The sequence below is a fragment of the Phoca vitulina genome, unplaced genomic scaffold, assembly GCF_004348235.1.
Source record: "Phoca vitulina isolate PV1807 unplaced genomic scaffold, GSC_HSeal_1.0 scaffold31, whole genome shotgun sequence".
Lineage (NCBI taxonomy): Eukaryota > Metazoa > Chordata > Mammalia > Carnivora > Phocidae > Phoca > Phoca vitulina.
This window is the reverse complement of record NW_022589734.1, coordinates 5,561,067-5,580,040: the sequence shown is the minus strand read 5'-3', so window position 1 is coordinate 5,580,040 and position 18,974 is coordinate 5,561,067.

Below are 18,974 nucleotides of genomic sequence, written 5' to 3'. Positions count from 1 at the left end.
GAAAAGAAATGTGGTAAAGGGGAGGGAGAAAGCTCTGGACAGCAACACCGGTTCCGCCAGGAAAGCGTGGCAGGTGCATAACCCTGCCCATGTCCTCATCAATAACACAAGGACAACCAACCCGAGGTGCTGAGAAGGTTAAATGAAGCGTATCCTACATTAAGCAGTACACCCAGAGCACAGGACCCCCAACACATGAGAGCAAGTCATCCGAGGTGACAGTCATCGGAAGACTACGTGTGGAAGCATACAGCTCACAGAACTGAGCTCACAACTGCAATAAAATTATCCTGTTGTTGTAATCCAGGGACAGGTCTGTTCCACAGAACACGCCTTCCATTGTGTGACTTTTGTGACTCACTGAAAACATCACAAAAGAGAAATTATTAAGGAAAGTGTAACAAGACACTGCCCAGTCACCAAATCAAACACCTTACCATAAACTAGACTTCAAGAAATTGCATCATCAGTAAAAATATGTACAAATGTACTTGAACTCTGGCACTAGTCTGAGAGCACTCTAACAAATGATTCGCTAGTGAGTAAGCCCCGAATGATGTGAGCACATAACATACTATTACCATCGCAGGTAATTAGCATTTACCTACTGCTTATTTGGCAATTGCTATTTTAAGCGTTTTACATGTATTTACTTATATAATTCTTGCAAAACCCTGGGAGGTAAATCCTATCTACCATTCCCTTTTTACACAGAAGGAACTGAAGCAGTCCTAGTGTAAACCAAGGCAACCTAATTCCAAAGTCTATGCTTCTCACCTTCAGGCTGATGGCCTTAAATTTTAAGTCAATGTATAAACAGTGAAAGAATTCTACCATATCCCCAAATTAAAAAAAAAAAAAAAAAAGGCAGGTTACACAGAAACATGTATGATATGTACAGACATTCTGTAGGGGGAAACTCTGTAGACAGTGACCGGCGGGGCCTGGCTGCTCGGCGGGGCAGGTGGGTAGCAGTGGGCAGCTACCTTCCAAGGGCTGCTGTGGGGAGTAACTGATGTGTGTGGGTGTAAAGCATTCTGGTGCCTGGGACCTGCTGAGACTGAACTTATGTCAGTCACTGTTACATATGAATAAGGAGATCATCGGGAAGAACGATCAAGGAAACAAAGAGTGGTTTGGGTCTGATTCAGAGTTTACACGAGTTTCCCCATCCCTGCTGTAACTTACTTTACTGCTTGAATTTTCTATGTAAGTATGGCTTTTTTTTTTTTAATAAAAAAAAAAATCAAAGCTATTTATATCTGAGGGAGGAATAAAAGTCTCACTTTGGATAAGGAGCATATTTTGAGATTAAGAGGAGTCAGGAAAGAAACTGAATAAGGCTTCTAGATGAAATTTTTGCATTAAAAAATAAGTGTAATTTTGAAGGATATGGAAAACAGTGAAGGGTACAAGGAACAGTGAGCTAGTACAATACAAAATAAGGAAATGGGACCAGCTGATTTGTGAAATAGACAAGTATTTAGATGAACAGATAGAAACCTGTATTTTTAAATCATGCAATTTCACCAGAGAGGTGGTCTTTTTAAAAAATTTTATTTTAAATTCCAGTACAGTTAACATACAGTGTAATATTACTTTCAGGTGTAATTACTTTCAGGTGAATTACTTTCAGTGATTCAACACTTCCATACATCACGCGGTGCTCATCACAAGTGCCCTTCTTAATCCCCATCACCTCTTTCACCATCAGTTTGTTTTCTATAGTTAAGGGTCCGTTTCTTGGTTTGTCTTTTTTTCCCCTTTGTTGGTTTGTCTTGTTTCTTAAATTCTACATATGAGTAAAATCATACGGTATTTGGCTTTCTCTGATTTATTTTGCTTTAGCATAATACTCTCTAGCTCCATCTATGTTGTTGCAAATGGCAAGATCTCATTCTTTTTTATGGCCAAGTAATATTCCATTGTATATATATACACACCACATCTTCTTAATCCATTCCTCAGTCGATGGACACTTGGGCTGTTTCCATAATTTGGCTATTATAGATAATGCTGCTATAAACATCGGGGTACATGTATCCCTCTGAATTAGTATTTTTGAATTTTTCGGATAAATACCCAGTAGTGTGATTACTGGATACTGGATTGCAGCGCAGTTCTACTTTTAAGGAACATCCATACTGTTTTTCCACAGTGGCTGCACCAGTTTGCATTCCCACCAACAGAGCATGAGGGGTCCTTTCTCTCCACGTCCTCACCAACATCTGTTAATTTTTCTCCAACTCAGTAGACTTCTCCAGGGTGGCTGAGAAAGGAACTGCCAAGAATTTAGCACCACATGAAAGCATGGAGGAACGCTATGGACAAAAAATATCATGACTATACTTGTCAGAAAAGGTTTAGAGTTTCTCTTTCAAACTATAGTGAGGAAATACCTGAAAATTAAACAACTTCTTGACTTTTCCAACTGGTGTGAAAGGCATGTCAAATTTTCACCTTCCCCAAACTGAGCTCCTGATGCTCCCCGGACCTCCATTGACCCCAGCTGCAACCTCCAAGATCCCAACTTGGTCACCAATTCCTCTTCTGGTTGGTGCCATCCTTGGCTCTTTTCTTTCACAACACTTCCAGTCTTTCCATGATCCAAGCCATCATTCATGGCCATCATCCTGGTCCATGTTACCACCTGTCACCTTGGCAGGTGAAAGCTTGTTCCATTCAGCTCAACGTTCCCATGGCCATCATCCTGGTCCATGTTACTACCTGTCTTCCTGCTTCTGCCCTTGAGACTCTTCAGGTTACAGAGCTTAAGTCCTCCAATGGCACCCCTCACTCTTCTCCTGACACCAGGCGGCTCTCGGCTCCTCCCACACATCAGGCATTTTCTCTCTCAGGGATTTTGCACTTGCTGTTGTCTCTCTGTAGGGTCCCGTCCTTGAATATCTGATGGTTAACTGCCTCACTTCCTTCAGATCTTTACTCAGAAGTTACTTTCTCAGTGAGTTTATACCCCAGCTATGCTACCTAAAATTTCAAGCTGTATCTCAACCCTTCATACCCCCCCATTTGCTTTATTTTTTCTCCTTAGCATTTATCATGACCTGACATACCACATATTTTAGTTTATAACCTTGTTGGTTGCTTATCTCCTCTACAGAAGGCAAGAATTTTTATTTGGTTCATTGCTATACCCTGATGCTCTCTGTATATGTTTGTGAGCACACAGGATGTGTGCTCACGGAGCATGTGAGATTCCTATGGCCTATATGAATAATGTGGTTCAGATCTCAGTACTTTTAATCAGTCAGAAATTAAATTGTAACTCTCTTCTCCTAACTGCCTAAGATAAGCACGTGGCCCAGGCCCAACCTGTCCTTCTTAGCAACAAATGGACAATGGGCATAAAAGCTATGTCTCAACAGGAGACACTCCAATACTGAACTTGACTATGATGAAACAAGGGTTCTACAACTTGGCAACTTTGCACACTGAGAGTTATATTTTTCTAACTGCAGGGGGGACTCATTAAATCAATTCCATTGATGACCTTTTATAAAATGAACCAGAATAGAACAGAGTATGTTATACACAGAGAGGTTAATGTTCTCTGAAACTTTACATTTTATATACTTACATATGTGTATAGTGGATTGTGACATATAGTTCTTTTTTTTTTTTTAAAAAGATTTTATTTATTTGACAGAAAGAGACACTGTGAGAGCAGGAACACAAGCAGGGGGAGTGGGAGAGGGAGAAGCAGGCATCCCTTGGAGCAGGGAGCCCAATATGGGGCTCCATCCCAGGACCCTGGGATCATGACCTGAGCCTAAGGCAGACGCTTAACGACTGAGCCACCCAGGCGCCCCTGTGACACATAGTTCTAACTGTGGTTTGCGGTCAAGAAAACTTTTGAGAAGAAGGGTCCAGAAATAACTTTCAGAGGGGTTTGTGACTTCTCTGACTCTACCCCAAAGGGGGACAAAATCAGTGTGGGTGCCTCGGACATACCCGCCTGCTACATACACCCCGCGCGTAAACAGATCTGGGGGGTGATGACCTCTTGGAACGGAGTCTTCCCTGTTCCGCCACTGAGAGGCCAAACTTACCTTTTCAGCAGATACATGCTGAATGGAACAAGCTTTCACCTGCCAATCTTGGAGCTACTTTTCTACTCACAAAGGGCCATGAGAGTGCTTGGCATTTTATCCCAGGTGACTCAGCTTCTCACCACTTGAGAATACTTACCATGCTGGAAGACCTGGTGTATTTATGCTCTCTCTAAAACACTTCTAAAACGAGAGCACACACACAGAGCTCCCAGCTGAGTATGGGCCCGTGTCACCTCTTCAATGGAAATGATTCACTGGGGGCCTATGGGGTACACAGAGTTCTTTGCAATGGGAAGAACTTTCACATTAAAACTGTGAGATCTGGTGGAATATCAAATTGTATAAAATCACATAAATAGGATGGTGGGAACTGGGGATGCTGAGTTTTTAAAGAAAACTGGCATAACGAGGAAAAATGTCTTGCAGAAGATGAGCTGTGAGCTACACCCTGCAAGATGGCAGTCACTTGGAATAAACAGAGGCCAAGTGGCAATCCCAGTGAGGAGAACCAGAAATAAATCTGCTCAAATGTGTATCAAGGGTCTTCTGTAGCGAGGGTAAAACACCCTACTTGCCGGCTGGAAGAGCTGGGCTACAGGTCAGGCAGAGCTCTGCTCTCCAGTGGCCCTGCTGGAGGAGGCCATGTGCACAGAGTGGGCTGCAACCAAGGGAGACACTTCAGGGGGCATACTGGGAACAGAGACACCTTGCACTAAGAATCAGGAAAACGCATTCCCAGCAGGTGCCCATCTGTGCTGAGTTTTAAAAAAAAAAAAAAGGTGGGAGAAGGATTCCAAGGAGAAGAAACCAGGTGTGCAAAGAAAGGCACAGGAGTGAGCAAGGGTTCTGAGAACCGCACGCTGCTCTGTTCTGTACCTGTGCATGCTGTGGGATGGTGGTGGCGGGGGACAGGCCTGTGTGGCTGGCTCAGGGGACAAACCTTGAAGGGCAAGTGTGCCAGGCAGAAGAGGCTGGACTTTATAAACAGAAGTGATAGTTGCCTTTAAAAAAAAAAAAAATGCTTCTGGAAGGAATATAGATATTGGAAGGAGAAAGGCAAGAGGCAGAGAGTCAATGCAATGATCTAGAAGGACTAGAAGCAAGAAAGTAATCAGGCTGATTAGACAAATGATTCAAGCGATCCTCTGGTACTACCCAGGGGCAGGGGGATTGGATATGGACGGACCTGGGTCAGTAACATGCGATTTGGTTGCTTTGGAGGCTCTGACGCTGGAAGCCTGGATTCAGATGCAGGCTCCGCCACTTAACAACTGGCTCTGGATAAATCATATCACCCTCTCTTAACCTCTCTTTACAGAGAAGAATAAAAGTACCCATCCTCAGGGCTGCTGTGAAGTTTGAATGAGGTAATGCTTTTAAAATATGAAGCAGTACCTGACATACATAAGTGCTCAGCAATGGTTATCTACAATGACTGTCATCAGTTACATGGAGGAAATGCAGCGGGAGCCTTACTGTGCCAAAATGCAAGGAAAACTCAAAGACTAATGAGGGGGTGTGGGCAGATGTCAAAGAACAAAGGAACCCACTAGAAACAGTTCCTGCTGGCTGAAAATTGGGGCAATCCAAACAAAAAAGAATGACTGTATCAGAATCGTGGAGTAAAAATTCAGAGCCCACAATGAGACCCACAAGAAATTTTAAGCCTGCACTTATTATCAATGAAGCTAACTTTTACACCAAATCTAAACTTGGAAAATTGGTAAAAGAGAATTAAGCCTTGCCTTTTCCAGGAGGAACTGTAGTTCACCCCAGTTGAGAGAAAGCTCTTCTTTACAAAATAATTCTACCTACTAAATATAGAAGAAATGACAGGATTAGAAAGTCATGATATCGCAATACCCACGGAAGATTCAGCAAGGACCATCAGTGGATGCCAAATTCACAGGCTGAAACATTAATGGAAATGGGATTTCTGCCTGGTGCCAAGTATGTTCCTGCCAGGTTATGTACTAAGAACAGAGGGGAATGCATCCCTTTCTCCATGGCGACACCACTAGCTAAGCTATCAAGGTCAGCACCCACCAGCGGGACAACCTGTCACTGGGGGCCTGGTAACGGGATGTGACAGCACAGAGTAGCTAGCCTGTAACCCAAACTTCCAATTTACAGAAAACACAAGAGGTAGAGAAATGAGTTACAAAATACCAATAGGAAACAATCAGATAAATCCAAGAGGCAAGACATTCAACAAGAAACTGGCCTGAGCACCTCAAAAGGTCAACGTAAAAGCAAACAAATAAAAATTAGGGGGACTGTTCTAGAAAACGGTATAAAATAGCACCCTGTGTTCGTTAGTACCCCTATCACCACAGCTTAAGTCTAACATTTCAGTTGCTGGCGGGTGGTTTCAGCACCATCTACCCCGCTATCAAACCATTCTCTACATTTGACTGTTAAGTCTCTGACGGTTAAATATGAAGAATGATGGCTGCGGGGTTCTACTGAAACAAGGCTGAGAAAGCCTGACTATATGCAGAGCCACATTCCCAGGCCTGTCGGTATCAGTGACTGTCCAGAGGCAGGTGGATGCAAAGCATCAGTAAAGGCAGTGAAGAGTTAAACAGGGATTACAGTTTCCTGCTTGGTCCTGGGGGTGCGGAGTGCAAGCAAACAATAGCTCTGTTTCTACCTTCTCAAAGACCCCTTAGCAAGAGACAATCCCCAGACTCTAGCTTCCTGCACCCACAAGACAGGAGGAAGTGCCGTGAATCTTGCCTGCCACGGTGAAGGCAATGCAAAGGCTCACTCCAACCACAGGAAGAGCCTAAACCCTTCCAAGAGCAGAGCCCCTACAATATGGTGAAGTGCTCACACTTCGGAGAAAAACCTTCAGCGACACCAACACTGACAGCTAATAATCATCATGCACTTCATGTATCTGTGTGCAAACACTGGGTTAGGTCTTGAATCACCTCCAAGGAGTCCTACAATCCTGTTAATATCCATTTCTTAGGAAAGTAATAGCACCAAGAAGCTGGGTGACTCGCCTAACATTACAGAATTAGCAACTGAGCTCACAGGTGCTCGGCCCAGATTACCTTCTACCAAACATGATGTCCTCTGGCTTTGAAAGTGAACCACAGGTCTTCTGTAATAACTATGTCCACCCATCCAAATGACGTGACACCCATCACTGTCACTCATGGAGTTATGTCCCCCAAAGGAATGTCAGCATTTTGAGTCCATGAGCGGACAGTGCCGGCTGCATGAAATCTGTAAGGGCCCCAAGATTAAATCACAAAACCTAGTCAGTCAAGTCTTCACTAGCCAAAGATCCTAGTACACAGCTGATCTTAACAAGTCATTGTGACACTGCTTGATTCTTATTACTTTTCCCCCAGTAATCATAAGCTTTTTCCCCGCCAATCAGCAGGATTTTCTAGTCATTCAATTAAGAACTCTGTATTGCCTGTTAATGCAAATTACTCCTTTTTCAAACAACATTTTAACTCTCGATAATCTTTTACTAAGTATCCAAATTACTTGTATCTCTTCCACTCCTTTTTCCCAGATAGAGAACTATTTACCTCATTTACCAGTCAGCATTTCATCAACGTAGCTAAATTCCAGTGTGTGATTTTCACAACCTGACTTTCAATTATCAAATGACATATTTCTACTTCCTGATCTATGCTGTCGTCACGAAATTATATTCATTGTTCTTACTGAACACCATTATAAATTGAGAGCTACAGCAGAATTTTTATAAGGAAAGGAATATAAGGAACTCCATGAATACTTTTAAAATTGATATTTGCCGAGCAAAAGCAATTACTGTTTTAAGTGGTCCCAAGACCAATTAATGGGAAAATGAAACCACATTGAGTTTCCTATCATAGCCTTCACTAAAATATAAACTTTTCTATTAACTGGCAAAAGATTGCCAAACTGAACTTTTAAATAAAATATACAATAGCAATTGTGAGAGGTACTAAATGCTACATCTCTTCAACTACACCTCAACTAGAATGAGGGCAGAGATTTCTCTATTTAAAACCTAGCTTATATCACTAGTGTCTAGAACAAAGACACTCAGTAATAATCTGAATTAATCAAGGGAATTAATCACAATAATGGCACTAGACTTATGCATTATTGTAAGGACTCAATAAGCTAATACTAAAAAAAGGTTACCAGTTATCATTATATGAACTACTGATAAGGCCTTTTCACTATTAATATTCCTTCTACCCACACAGTCTTATGAAGTAGGTTGAACATGTACTATTTTTACCAATTTATTCATGAGAACACGGGTTCCAGAGTTAAATGACAGACCTGTCGTCACCCAGTTGGACTAGCATGTTTTGTGCCTGCATCCCCAGTCCTATGTATCCTTTTTCCTTGCCTTTTTTTTAAGAATTTTATTTTTAAGTGATCTCTGCCCACCGTAGGGCTTGAACTCACAACCTGGAGATCAAGGGCTGCAAGCTCTACCGACTGAGCCAGCTGGGTGCCCCCCCACCCCCACTTTCCTTGCTTTTGTAGCACCCTATCTCTCCATCATGGCATGTTTTTCTTCCTGATCCTGTGGGGTCTACATGTGAGCTTTATGAGGGCAGGCACTCCACCTGTTTTGTATCTTGCTGTATCCCTTGAACTTTTAAGTGTCGGGGATTTAGCAGGTGCAAAATCATAGGAATTACCTAACTGATTAAACTCAGTGGGAGGGACTTTGTTCCGGCATGATCGATTTTACCATTTGGGGGAAATTTTATATTAAAAATAACAAATAAATTAAATGGACGAAGTTCTTTGAACAGCGAAGTTTATGTCCAAAAGCACTGATGTGAGAAAGAAAATAAGAACACTTATTTAAATGACTGCTCCAAATAAATCAGTAACATACCATGCAGAGAGCACTTAAGATTGTTGAGAACCTTTGAAAAAAACATACTGCATAAGTATCATGCTGCTCAGTACTGACCTTTCTGTAGCTTCCTGTTTATAATTTTGTTACCCTCAAAAAGCACTTGTACTTGACAGATAATCACTAATACACGCTTCCAATGAAGACTCATTTTGTCAAAAATCAGTGTTATCTGTTTTAGTAATTGGCCTATCACTTCACATTTTAAAAAAAGCTTCAACACTATTACAAAGCCCCCTCACCCATAAAGTTGTGCTTTATCCAATTGTTGATTTTAAGAAATACCAATACTTGGCTAGGGGAATTCAAAGAAAAGATTAAGAGTAAGTCAAACAGAGTTTTATCTAGATGACCCCAAATAATCAGGACATTCTGAAATAAGACCACTTTTCCGGACACCTGGGTGGCTTACTTGGTTAAGAATCTGCCTTCAGCTTAGGTCATGATCCCGGGGTCCCAGGATCGAGTCCCACATCGGGCTCCTTGTTCAGTGGGGAGCCTGCTTCTCCCCCTGCTTGTGCTCTCTCTCTCTCTGACAAATACATAAAATCTTTAAAAAAAAAAAAAAAAACCACTTTTCTAAGGTAAACATGATTAAATTTAAAATTTGATCAATAAAAATATGGATACAATACATTAACGACAACTAGGGCCTAACACATTTAAGTACTATCTTTTTATTTTTAGTATCTGAGGTTACAAAGAAATGTTGGGGAAAACCAGTCAAATCCTAACAAAGTAAACAATAAGCTTCAGATATCCTATATGCAATAATCTTCTGCCCCTTGCCCTAAGGGGTTTCAGAGAGAAGCCTCAAAGTTAACTGTCCCAAACTGTCACCCACACAATTGAGGCTTAAGACCCTCAACACGTAGTGCATCCTAAAAATCAAATCAATCAATCACAAACCATTGGGAAGATATAAACAGCCACAACCAAAGCTGTCCTGGGCTATTTATATACGCTCCAAGAAGAAGAATTCTCCTGATCAAAATATTTGCCTTTTCATTGACTTGAATGAAAAATTCAGGCCAGCCACTCATGATGCAAATGCTTTCCTGCCAGGAAGACCTTCATTGTTATCATCCTAAACAAGAAGCTGCACATTGTTCTTACATGCCTGCTCATTTATGCATTTGTCAAAGAGAGAATATTCTCAAAATCTAACAGGAAGCATTAATCTAGCTCTAAGTACTAGCAACTGATTTCAAACTGATGGTTTAAGAAAGGATACCATAGATAATTCTGGCTATTTAAACATTTTCACAAAACTCTCCAATTTCTGTAAGAATTTGCCAGTAGGAAAAAAATTAAAGCATCAGAGAATCAAGTTGCTATACTCACACTTTAACATAAAGTTCGTTTTATTCATTAAACAAATATTGAGTGCCTACTATTTGTCAGATGCTGTTCGAGACCGTGGAGTATCATACACCTCCTACTCCCAGACAAAAAAATCCTATCTTATACGATTGCTTTCTTCCTGGAGAAAGCCTACTGAATTTAGAAGGATATTAGGTAATCATGGTTGAATTTTATGAAACTTTAATACTGGTAAGCAACAGCATAAACAAGTAACGGAAATTTGCAGTTCCAACACTGGTTGTTAACCAGACTCTTACCAGAACTTAATTCAAAGTGTGAGACATGTCCCACTGGCACAGACTCTCAGGAAAGATTGAGCAGATATTCCCTAACCATCCTGACAGCAATCCTGACTTGTGGAAAAAACTCAAGAACTCCTGCTGACAGCCCCTGTGCTATCCCCACAGGGCTGGAGGCTTGCAGCATTTTCCAGCTCATTGTTGAGCCCTATCCTGCACGTGGAAAGACACAGCTGCTATTACATTTTAAGATAAAGCAGCAGTTAACATTTAAGGGTGCTCATCTGCTCTAAAGCACAATTTTTAAAGTCTGAAATTAATAATCAGCACACTGATTAATCTTGGGGAAAGCTGAAGTTTTAAAGGCAGAACTTGATAGGTACAATGAGCTACGTGAAGTGACTACACAAATCCTACTTTGATTCACTCTTAACTTTCAGCTCATGACAAGTGAACAATGGAAAGATCCTTACTTTGAACTTTATACCTATAATCATCATCACTAAACAGCTGCTGGGAGTTTCAGGTGTCAGGTTAAGAATACGGGAGGGATTTGAGACGTAGAACTTGCTATCACAAGATTGCTTAGTCTAGAGAAAAATGGAATCAAAAAGCAACAGACATAATTTCAACTCAAAGGTATACGATAACAGCCCTCCTGGCTGATGGAAGAGTATGAAGAGGATGTCCAGGTCCATGGAACAGGGCACAGGTAACTACAACATCTGGGTGGTTTCAGACTGTGACACTGGAGGGGGATGGGAGGTAAGACTGAAGACAGGCTGATAAGGGCCCCAAGTTCCCACATGCCAGTGTTTCCCCAAGCCGTCCTGAATCTAAGTCTCTGGGACAGGAACCAGACATCTGCAATTACCCTCACACAAGATTCTGGTGCACACAATCACTGCAAGACCATGAGTGACATCCGTGGGTAGTCAATGCTAGGTTTCTAAGCATGGGATAGACGTGACTGGGCTTGGGTCTTGTTAGCTTGCATGGCTGGGTTGTATAAAAGTAACGTGCGGAATAAGTGGACCTTTTTAGGAAGCTACTCTGCTGACCAAATTGGGAAAAGGAAAGAGAAGAGCCATCCAAGTTATAGAAAAGCACAATTTATGTATTGAAATACGAGAGCCATATGTTCTGGTTTGCCTAAGACAGTCTTGGCTTACGCCTGTCTCAATGTCCAATCTGGTTTCACATGTGTCCATTTTTCATCTTTCATTAAGTATTACGGCTCACCATCACATTAAAATAATCCAGTTCCAGTTCAATATACCTCTATTTTCTATATCTTGCTTCTGCTACAATCTCGTCTAGTAGAGTGCAAGACACACGGGCAGTGAACAGACTTCCCATTTTACCATATGGCTGCACGTGAAAGTCAACCAGCAGTAAACCACCTATTTTCCAGACTCTTTTCTGGGTCTACAGTTACTGCTTCCTTTAAAGCATATGAGCACTCACGGACGGAACAACGTATGCTACTGTCATGACTCCTGTACATGAAGTCTGTGGGAAGGAGTTACATACAGACAGTAAGTTTGATACTTATTACAATGATTCTGGCATTCACTAAATGGTGTAAATAATTTTTTATTTTATTGCTTTGATGACTTGTATTTTGCAATAAGCCATTCTATTAGCAACGAACTAAAAAATTATAGATTTAATAAAAAGATCTAAGTATTTCATTGCCACTTAAGAAAGTTCATGATGAACGTGTGATTTGCAAATGTGTGCCCGTATCTGTCATGCTCCATGGAACCAAACTGGGTGCTCAACAAACGTGCAGACATATGCTCAACAAGCAATAGCATCCACGTGAGAAGCTACCTGGTTTTTTTATTTAAAACACAGTGCCCAAAGAGAGTTAATTCAGGAGCCCAGCTACAGAAGAACTTCCATTTATGCAATTACAGAAAGCGTGCTTCTTTCTGAAGCATGACTTTTCATTTAGATCAAATAAGTATTCTAATTAACTGTCCTCATTTTTTCCCTAAATTTTCTGCTGGACATAAAAAAGTCGACAGAACACTGGCTCATTTAAAAGTCATGGGAGGACTTTACAAGTAGTTAGTACCAGTTTTCACACAGAAAACCAATTTCCTTAGTGGTTCTATTTTTTTTTTTTAAATCCAATTCATGGAACAAAGTTTAGCAGAGTGTGGCCTGCAGGCCAAATCCAGCCTGCCACTTCTTTTGTCATAGCCTGCAAGATAAAGATGGTTTTTTTCAGTTCTCAGTGGTTGGAAAAAGGTCAAAAGAGGAGTAATAATTTGTGGTATGTGAAAATTATAGGAAATTCACATTCCGAGGTACATAAATAAAGTCTTATTGAGACACGGTTGTGCTCATTTGTTTATATATTGTCTCTAGCTACTTTCAGGTTACAGCCGCGGAACTGAGTAGCTACAGCAGACCTCGGCCCTACAAATATGAAAGGTTTACTATCTGGCCCTATGCAGAAGAAAAAGTTTGCTGAATTTTACCTAAACAACTGATATTATTGTGAACAACATTGTAAAAGCTCAACGTAGAACACTTTCTGATTTTAATATGAATACAGATTTTTATATATATACAGTGAAAACAAATTTCTAAAAGGCTGAAGTTGAATTCAAAAATACTTCACCATGGCACTGTGCATTCTCTTTTTGCTGCTCACTTGCTTAAGCCTTTAAGAAACACCTTGAAAATCAATCCAGTATTACAAAAATGACTTCGACTTTTTTTTGGTGAGAATACAAAATTTTGGTTGCATTATGCTCAAAATAGCTGGATATCTTTGGTCAAAAACTTTACCAAACAGAATTTTTTTTAAGTCAGCTTCTGAAGATTTTGGCAAACTGCAATTATTGAGCAAAACTTGCAAATAAGACAATGAAATTAATCCCTAATTAAAAAAAGTAAGGGATTAAAAATATGAGACATTCAGAGCTTAAGGTGTATAATAATTTTGAAATTCATAGAGTGCTTTGGAATATATCAATTTATACAAAGAATCATTTTATAGAGCTCTCATTTTTTAATTAAATTTATATTCTGTAAAAAGAAATGGAACAGAGTAAAAATTTTATATCTAAATTTCACAAATACAATCAAAATAATCCAAGAGGCCATTTGACAATTTTTATCTCATAAAATTATTTGCTGAACAGAGGTATTCTTTTTTTAAATTTTTTATTGTTATGTTAATCCCCATACATCATTAGTTTTTGATGTAGTGTTCCATGATTCATTGTTTGTGCATAACACCCAGTGGTCCATGCAGAATGTGCCCTCTTTAATACCCATCACCAGGCTAACCCATCCTCCCACCCTCCTCCCCTCTAGAACCCTCAGTTTGTTTTTCAGAGTCCACCGTCTCTCATGTGAACAGAGGTATTCTGAATGGAGGTAAAAATAACTGTTCTTGTGAAAGTATTTGAGCTGAAATATTTCTCATTTCAGTTTTTAAAAAAAGACTGAAAATATCCTTCCTTCAGCACAAGTTGCTCTGAACTTACTAGCTACCTTAGTACCCAAAGAGTATTATTCAATTAAAAAAAAAAAAAGTATGGCACATGGAAAATAAACTCAAAATGTTGGCAATCTCAAACTTATTACCAAAAAAACAAAACAAAAAACAAAACTCTGAAGAAGTTTGCAGGCCGTATTATGAGAATGCTGGTGAAAAATAACCTTCAGAATAACATCAGTAACACAGTACATGATAAAAGTACGTGAGACTATACCAAGAATAATTACTAACTCTTATAATATTGGAATGATCAATTTAGTTATTTAACTAACGAAAGTTTACTTCAGATAATTTTATTTTTGAAAATAGTTTTTTAAATAGAACTATTTTACAGGTCTACCAATACAATAAATTTGGTCAAAAATATTTAGATGATTATATAACGATTTCTAGTCCCCCTTTTCCTCTCACGCACCTCCAGCTGAACGATAAATTATACAGTTGCTCTAATTATAAAAGTCTGTGAGGAGTCAAATTGGTAAAATAAAATTAACCGCCAATTTACATCCCAGAACATGTGGTGGTGCCTGCTCAGTGCACGCCTCCCAGAATGGCTCAGCTACCTGATCTGGATCCTGATCCACTCAACAAGGGAACGTCAAGACACTGGGGATAGAGAGGTGAACAAGCCGGATGTGGGCAGATGTGTGAGCAAGCACACGTGCACACCCACACCCCCCACTCCATGCCGGGGCACCGTAACACAAACCCCATTTGTTCCAGCAGGCTTCCGGGTTTCCAGCTCTAGTTATACACCCAGGACAAGGTCTACAACCTCCGAGGGCCCTCTCTAGCAAGGAGCCAGGAGCAGAGAAGGTGCTCCCCTTCTGTTCTTCACCCTGCTCCCCACATCCAGCGCTAGCACCTTCTCAGGTGGCATCCCAAGCTTCTCTCTCTCAGGCACACCAACGACCAAACCCGCCCTGAAGTCACTAAGGGTAGTTCTTGCTGCCTTCCATCTTTTGCATAACATACGTACAACTTATTTTTTCCCTGCTGCAAGGTGGTGTGCAGAGAAAAAAGCCCCTTATCGTTAATAGATTTAAAAAATTTTCTCAATGGGAAGCCCTTTAAAAGGCTTGTAAAGAACAAACTGTACTGCAGAAACAGGAGAGGAGACAGTGAGAGCCATGCTCCGTAGTGAATGTGCAACAAGTGATATCACAGGAAAAGGGAAGTAGAAGGCCCAATTCCTAGGACTATTGAGGGAGATATACAAATGAGGAAAAAAAAAAAGGAAACTAAATCAAACTGGGAATTTATTACACCGGTTTATCACACCAACCCCTCGGCGGGGGGGGTACATGTATAAAATAAATTAACTAAAACCTCCTTTTGGTTCCATAGTATTCTTTTCTACTTTACATAGTTATGGGCAGCATTTGCAGCAGACTTGGAAACCTAAGCCTATGAATAACATCAATTTATAAGTTCCCAGATCCAGGGGCGCCTGGGTGGCTCAGTCAGTTAAGCATCCGACTCTCAATTTCGGCTCAGGTCATGATCTCAGGGTCGTGAGATCGAGCCCCGTGTTGGGCTCTACACTGGGTGTGGAGCCTGCTTATGATTCTCTTTCCCCCACCTCCTTCACCCCTCCTGCCTTCCTCTTTAAAAAAAGTTCCCAGATTCAAAAGCACCAATTTAAAAAAGTTTCAGACCACAAAGCATGCATGAGGCGTTAAGTGTGAGTAAAGGTGGCTGTCGTAACATACATTAATAGTGAGCCTGATCTAGAATGCAGCAGGGGCTGATGAAACAAAATAGTCAGTGCCATCCGAGTTCCATACGTATGGTAGGGAAGTACTTCCCAGAGCATAATATATGTCCTGCGGAGGCTACCCGAGATCATTTCTAGGTGGCATAAGGATGACCATTTCAATTTATTAACATTATATTTCAATGTGAATCAGAAAAGCCCTACCTAGCACCAACATAAATTTAAAGGGGTAATGTGGTCCCACCTTATATGGACCCTTGCGCTGTAGAGACGCTGCTCGCACACACCTTGGACATTTAAAATCTTGAGTGACTTTCCACCATAACCATTCAGAAGTATAGACAGGCTTGAGAAAATGGCAGAGTAGGCAGCTCTGACTTTTCATCCCCCCATAGAAATAAAAAACAAGCAGAAACTGTTAAAACCAACTTTGTCAGAACTCTGGAAAGAAGGCAAAGGCTTACAGCAATTAAGTGAACACACACCGAATAATGAAAAAGGTAACTTCAAAACAGAAGGCTTTGTGGTGTTTTCACCTGGTCTTGCCCCACCCTCTCCCCAGCATGGCAGCAGTTTTAACAAAGGCAGCTTGCATTCCTGGTGTGGGTCCCCGTTCCTGATTCTAGACAGAGCAGAGCAGACTTTCCTCACAAATTATCATGTAGGTATGGTCTAATCTGAGAGGGTGGGCTGCCTAAAGGAGTGACACAAGAAGCTTGAACTTAGGCCAGAAAAGTGGTGGTCACTGCTCATAAACACTGCAAGGTAAACCAACAACCCCACAGAAACCCAGGACAAAAGTTTATGGTTGTGACACACAACAAACTCCCCCCTAAAACGTAGAAAAAAAAAAAAGCTGGAGGAGAGAAATCAGGAAAGTCAAAAGCACTGTAAATGGGGAGACAGAAAGCCATGCACAGGCCCAAGGCAAGATGCATGCTCAGAAAGACCTAAGAAGACCTTTAACTTTCACTTCAGTGCAAACCTATTTAAGTGCTGAAGGAGTGCCCTGTCACAGAGCCAATACGCCAAGAGTAGGAGTGGTGGTGCTTTGTCTGAAAAACAAAGCTCTCTGGTAAAGGTACGTATGTAAGCCAGTATTACTGTATTTTGGGGCTGTAAAGTCTACTTTTTATTTCACACATGATTTGAAAGATACATGCAAAAAAACCAACTATATATCTATTACTAGAGACACAATGAATAAAAATATAATTCATAACATCAACATAAAGGGGGCTGAGGAAGGTGCAGAGAGGCAGACATCTGCATGTTATGGAAGTTGGTAACAAATCAAGCTACATTGTTATAAATTTAGAATGTTAAATGTAATCCTTGTGATAAACACAAAGAAAATACCTAAAAAGCACATACACAAAAGGAAATGAGAAGAGTATCAAAATCATTCACTACAAAAACAATCAACTAATCACAAAGCAATAATCAAGGAAATGAGGGACAAAAGAGGTGTAAGACATAGAGAACACAGCAACATCGAAGAATTAAGTCCTTTCTTAGTATATATTTTACTGTAAATGAAACTTTCCTATCAAAAGGCAAAGACTGGCAAAATGGATATTAAAACATGATCCAACCATATATTATCTACAAGAGACTCACTTTAGATCCAAGGACACAAAGACTGAAAATGAAAAAAATAGAAAAAGATATTATATACAAATAGTAACCAGGTGGCTATAAAATATCAGATAAAATAGACTTTAAGTGAAAACTGTTCACAAGAGACTAAGGACATTGGCAAAAAGGATAATTCATCAAGATGATACAACAATTATACACATATATGCATCAAACAACAGGGCACCAAAATACATGAAGCAAACATAAACAGAAGAAAGAGCTAGACAGTTCTACAATAACTGGAGACTTCAATACACCACTTTTCATAAAGAACATCCAGACACAAGATCAATAAGGAAACAGACTTGAACAACACTGTAAACCAACCAAACCTAAGAGACATTTATAGAACACCACCTAACAGCAAAACACACCTTCCTCTCAAGTGCATATGGAACATTCTCCAACACAGATCAGATACTAAACCTTAACACAAGTCTCAAATTTTAAAAGATCAAAGTCATACAAATGATCTCCTGGAATGAAGCTAGAAATCAAAAGCAAACGGTAAACTAGACGATTCACAAATATGTGGAAAAAGTTAAAACAAACAACAAAAAAATCACAAATTAGAAGTTACTCAGGAACAAATGAAAACAAAATCACAACATACAAAATGTTTCAGATGCAGTGAATGCAGTACTTAGAAGTTTAGAGCTCTAAAAGCCTACACTAAAAAAGAAGGAAAATCTCAAATCAGTAACACCTAACTTTACAAAACTCTGAGAAACTGAAGAAGATTGAACTAAACCTGAAGGTAGCATAAGAATGAAAATAAAAAGATATTAGAGCAGGGGCGCCTGGGTGGCTCAGTCCGTTAAACGGCTGCTTTCGGCTCAGGTCATGATCCTGGGGTCTTGGGATCGAGCCCCACATCCGGCTCCCTGCTCAGCGGAGAGCCTGTTTCTCCCTCTCCATCTGCCTGTCACTCTGCCTACTTGTGCTCTCTCTCTGTCAAATAAATAAATAAAATCTTTAAAAAAAAAAAAAAAAAGATATTAGAGCAGAGATAAATAAAACGAACAGAAAAACAACAGAGAAAGACCAATAAAACCAAGAGTTGATTCTTTAAAAAGAGTCAATAAAATAAACCTTTAGTTGGACAAAAAAAAAAAAAAAAGATTCAAATAAATAGAATGCACTGTATTAAAATCAGAAATGAAAGTAGGGACATTACCACCAATCCTCCAGAAATCAAAAATATTTTAAGGGAAAACTATGGACAATTAAATACCAACAAATTGGATAACCTAGATGAAACAAAAAAAAAATTCCTAGAAACATACACAAATTACCTAAACTGCTCAAAAAGAAATAGAATATCTCAATCAACAGACCTGTAACAAGAGACTGAATCAGCAATCAAAACCTCCCAACAAAGAGAAGTCCAAGACCAGGTGACTTCACTACCAAACATTAAAGAAGAATTAGCAACAAACCTTCTCAAATTCTTCCCAAAAATAGAGGAAGCACTTTCTAACTCATTCTATGAGGCCTGCATTATCTGATTCCAAATCCAGAT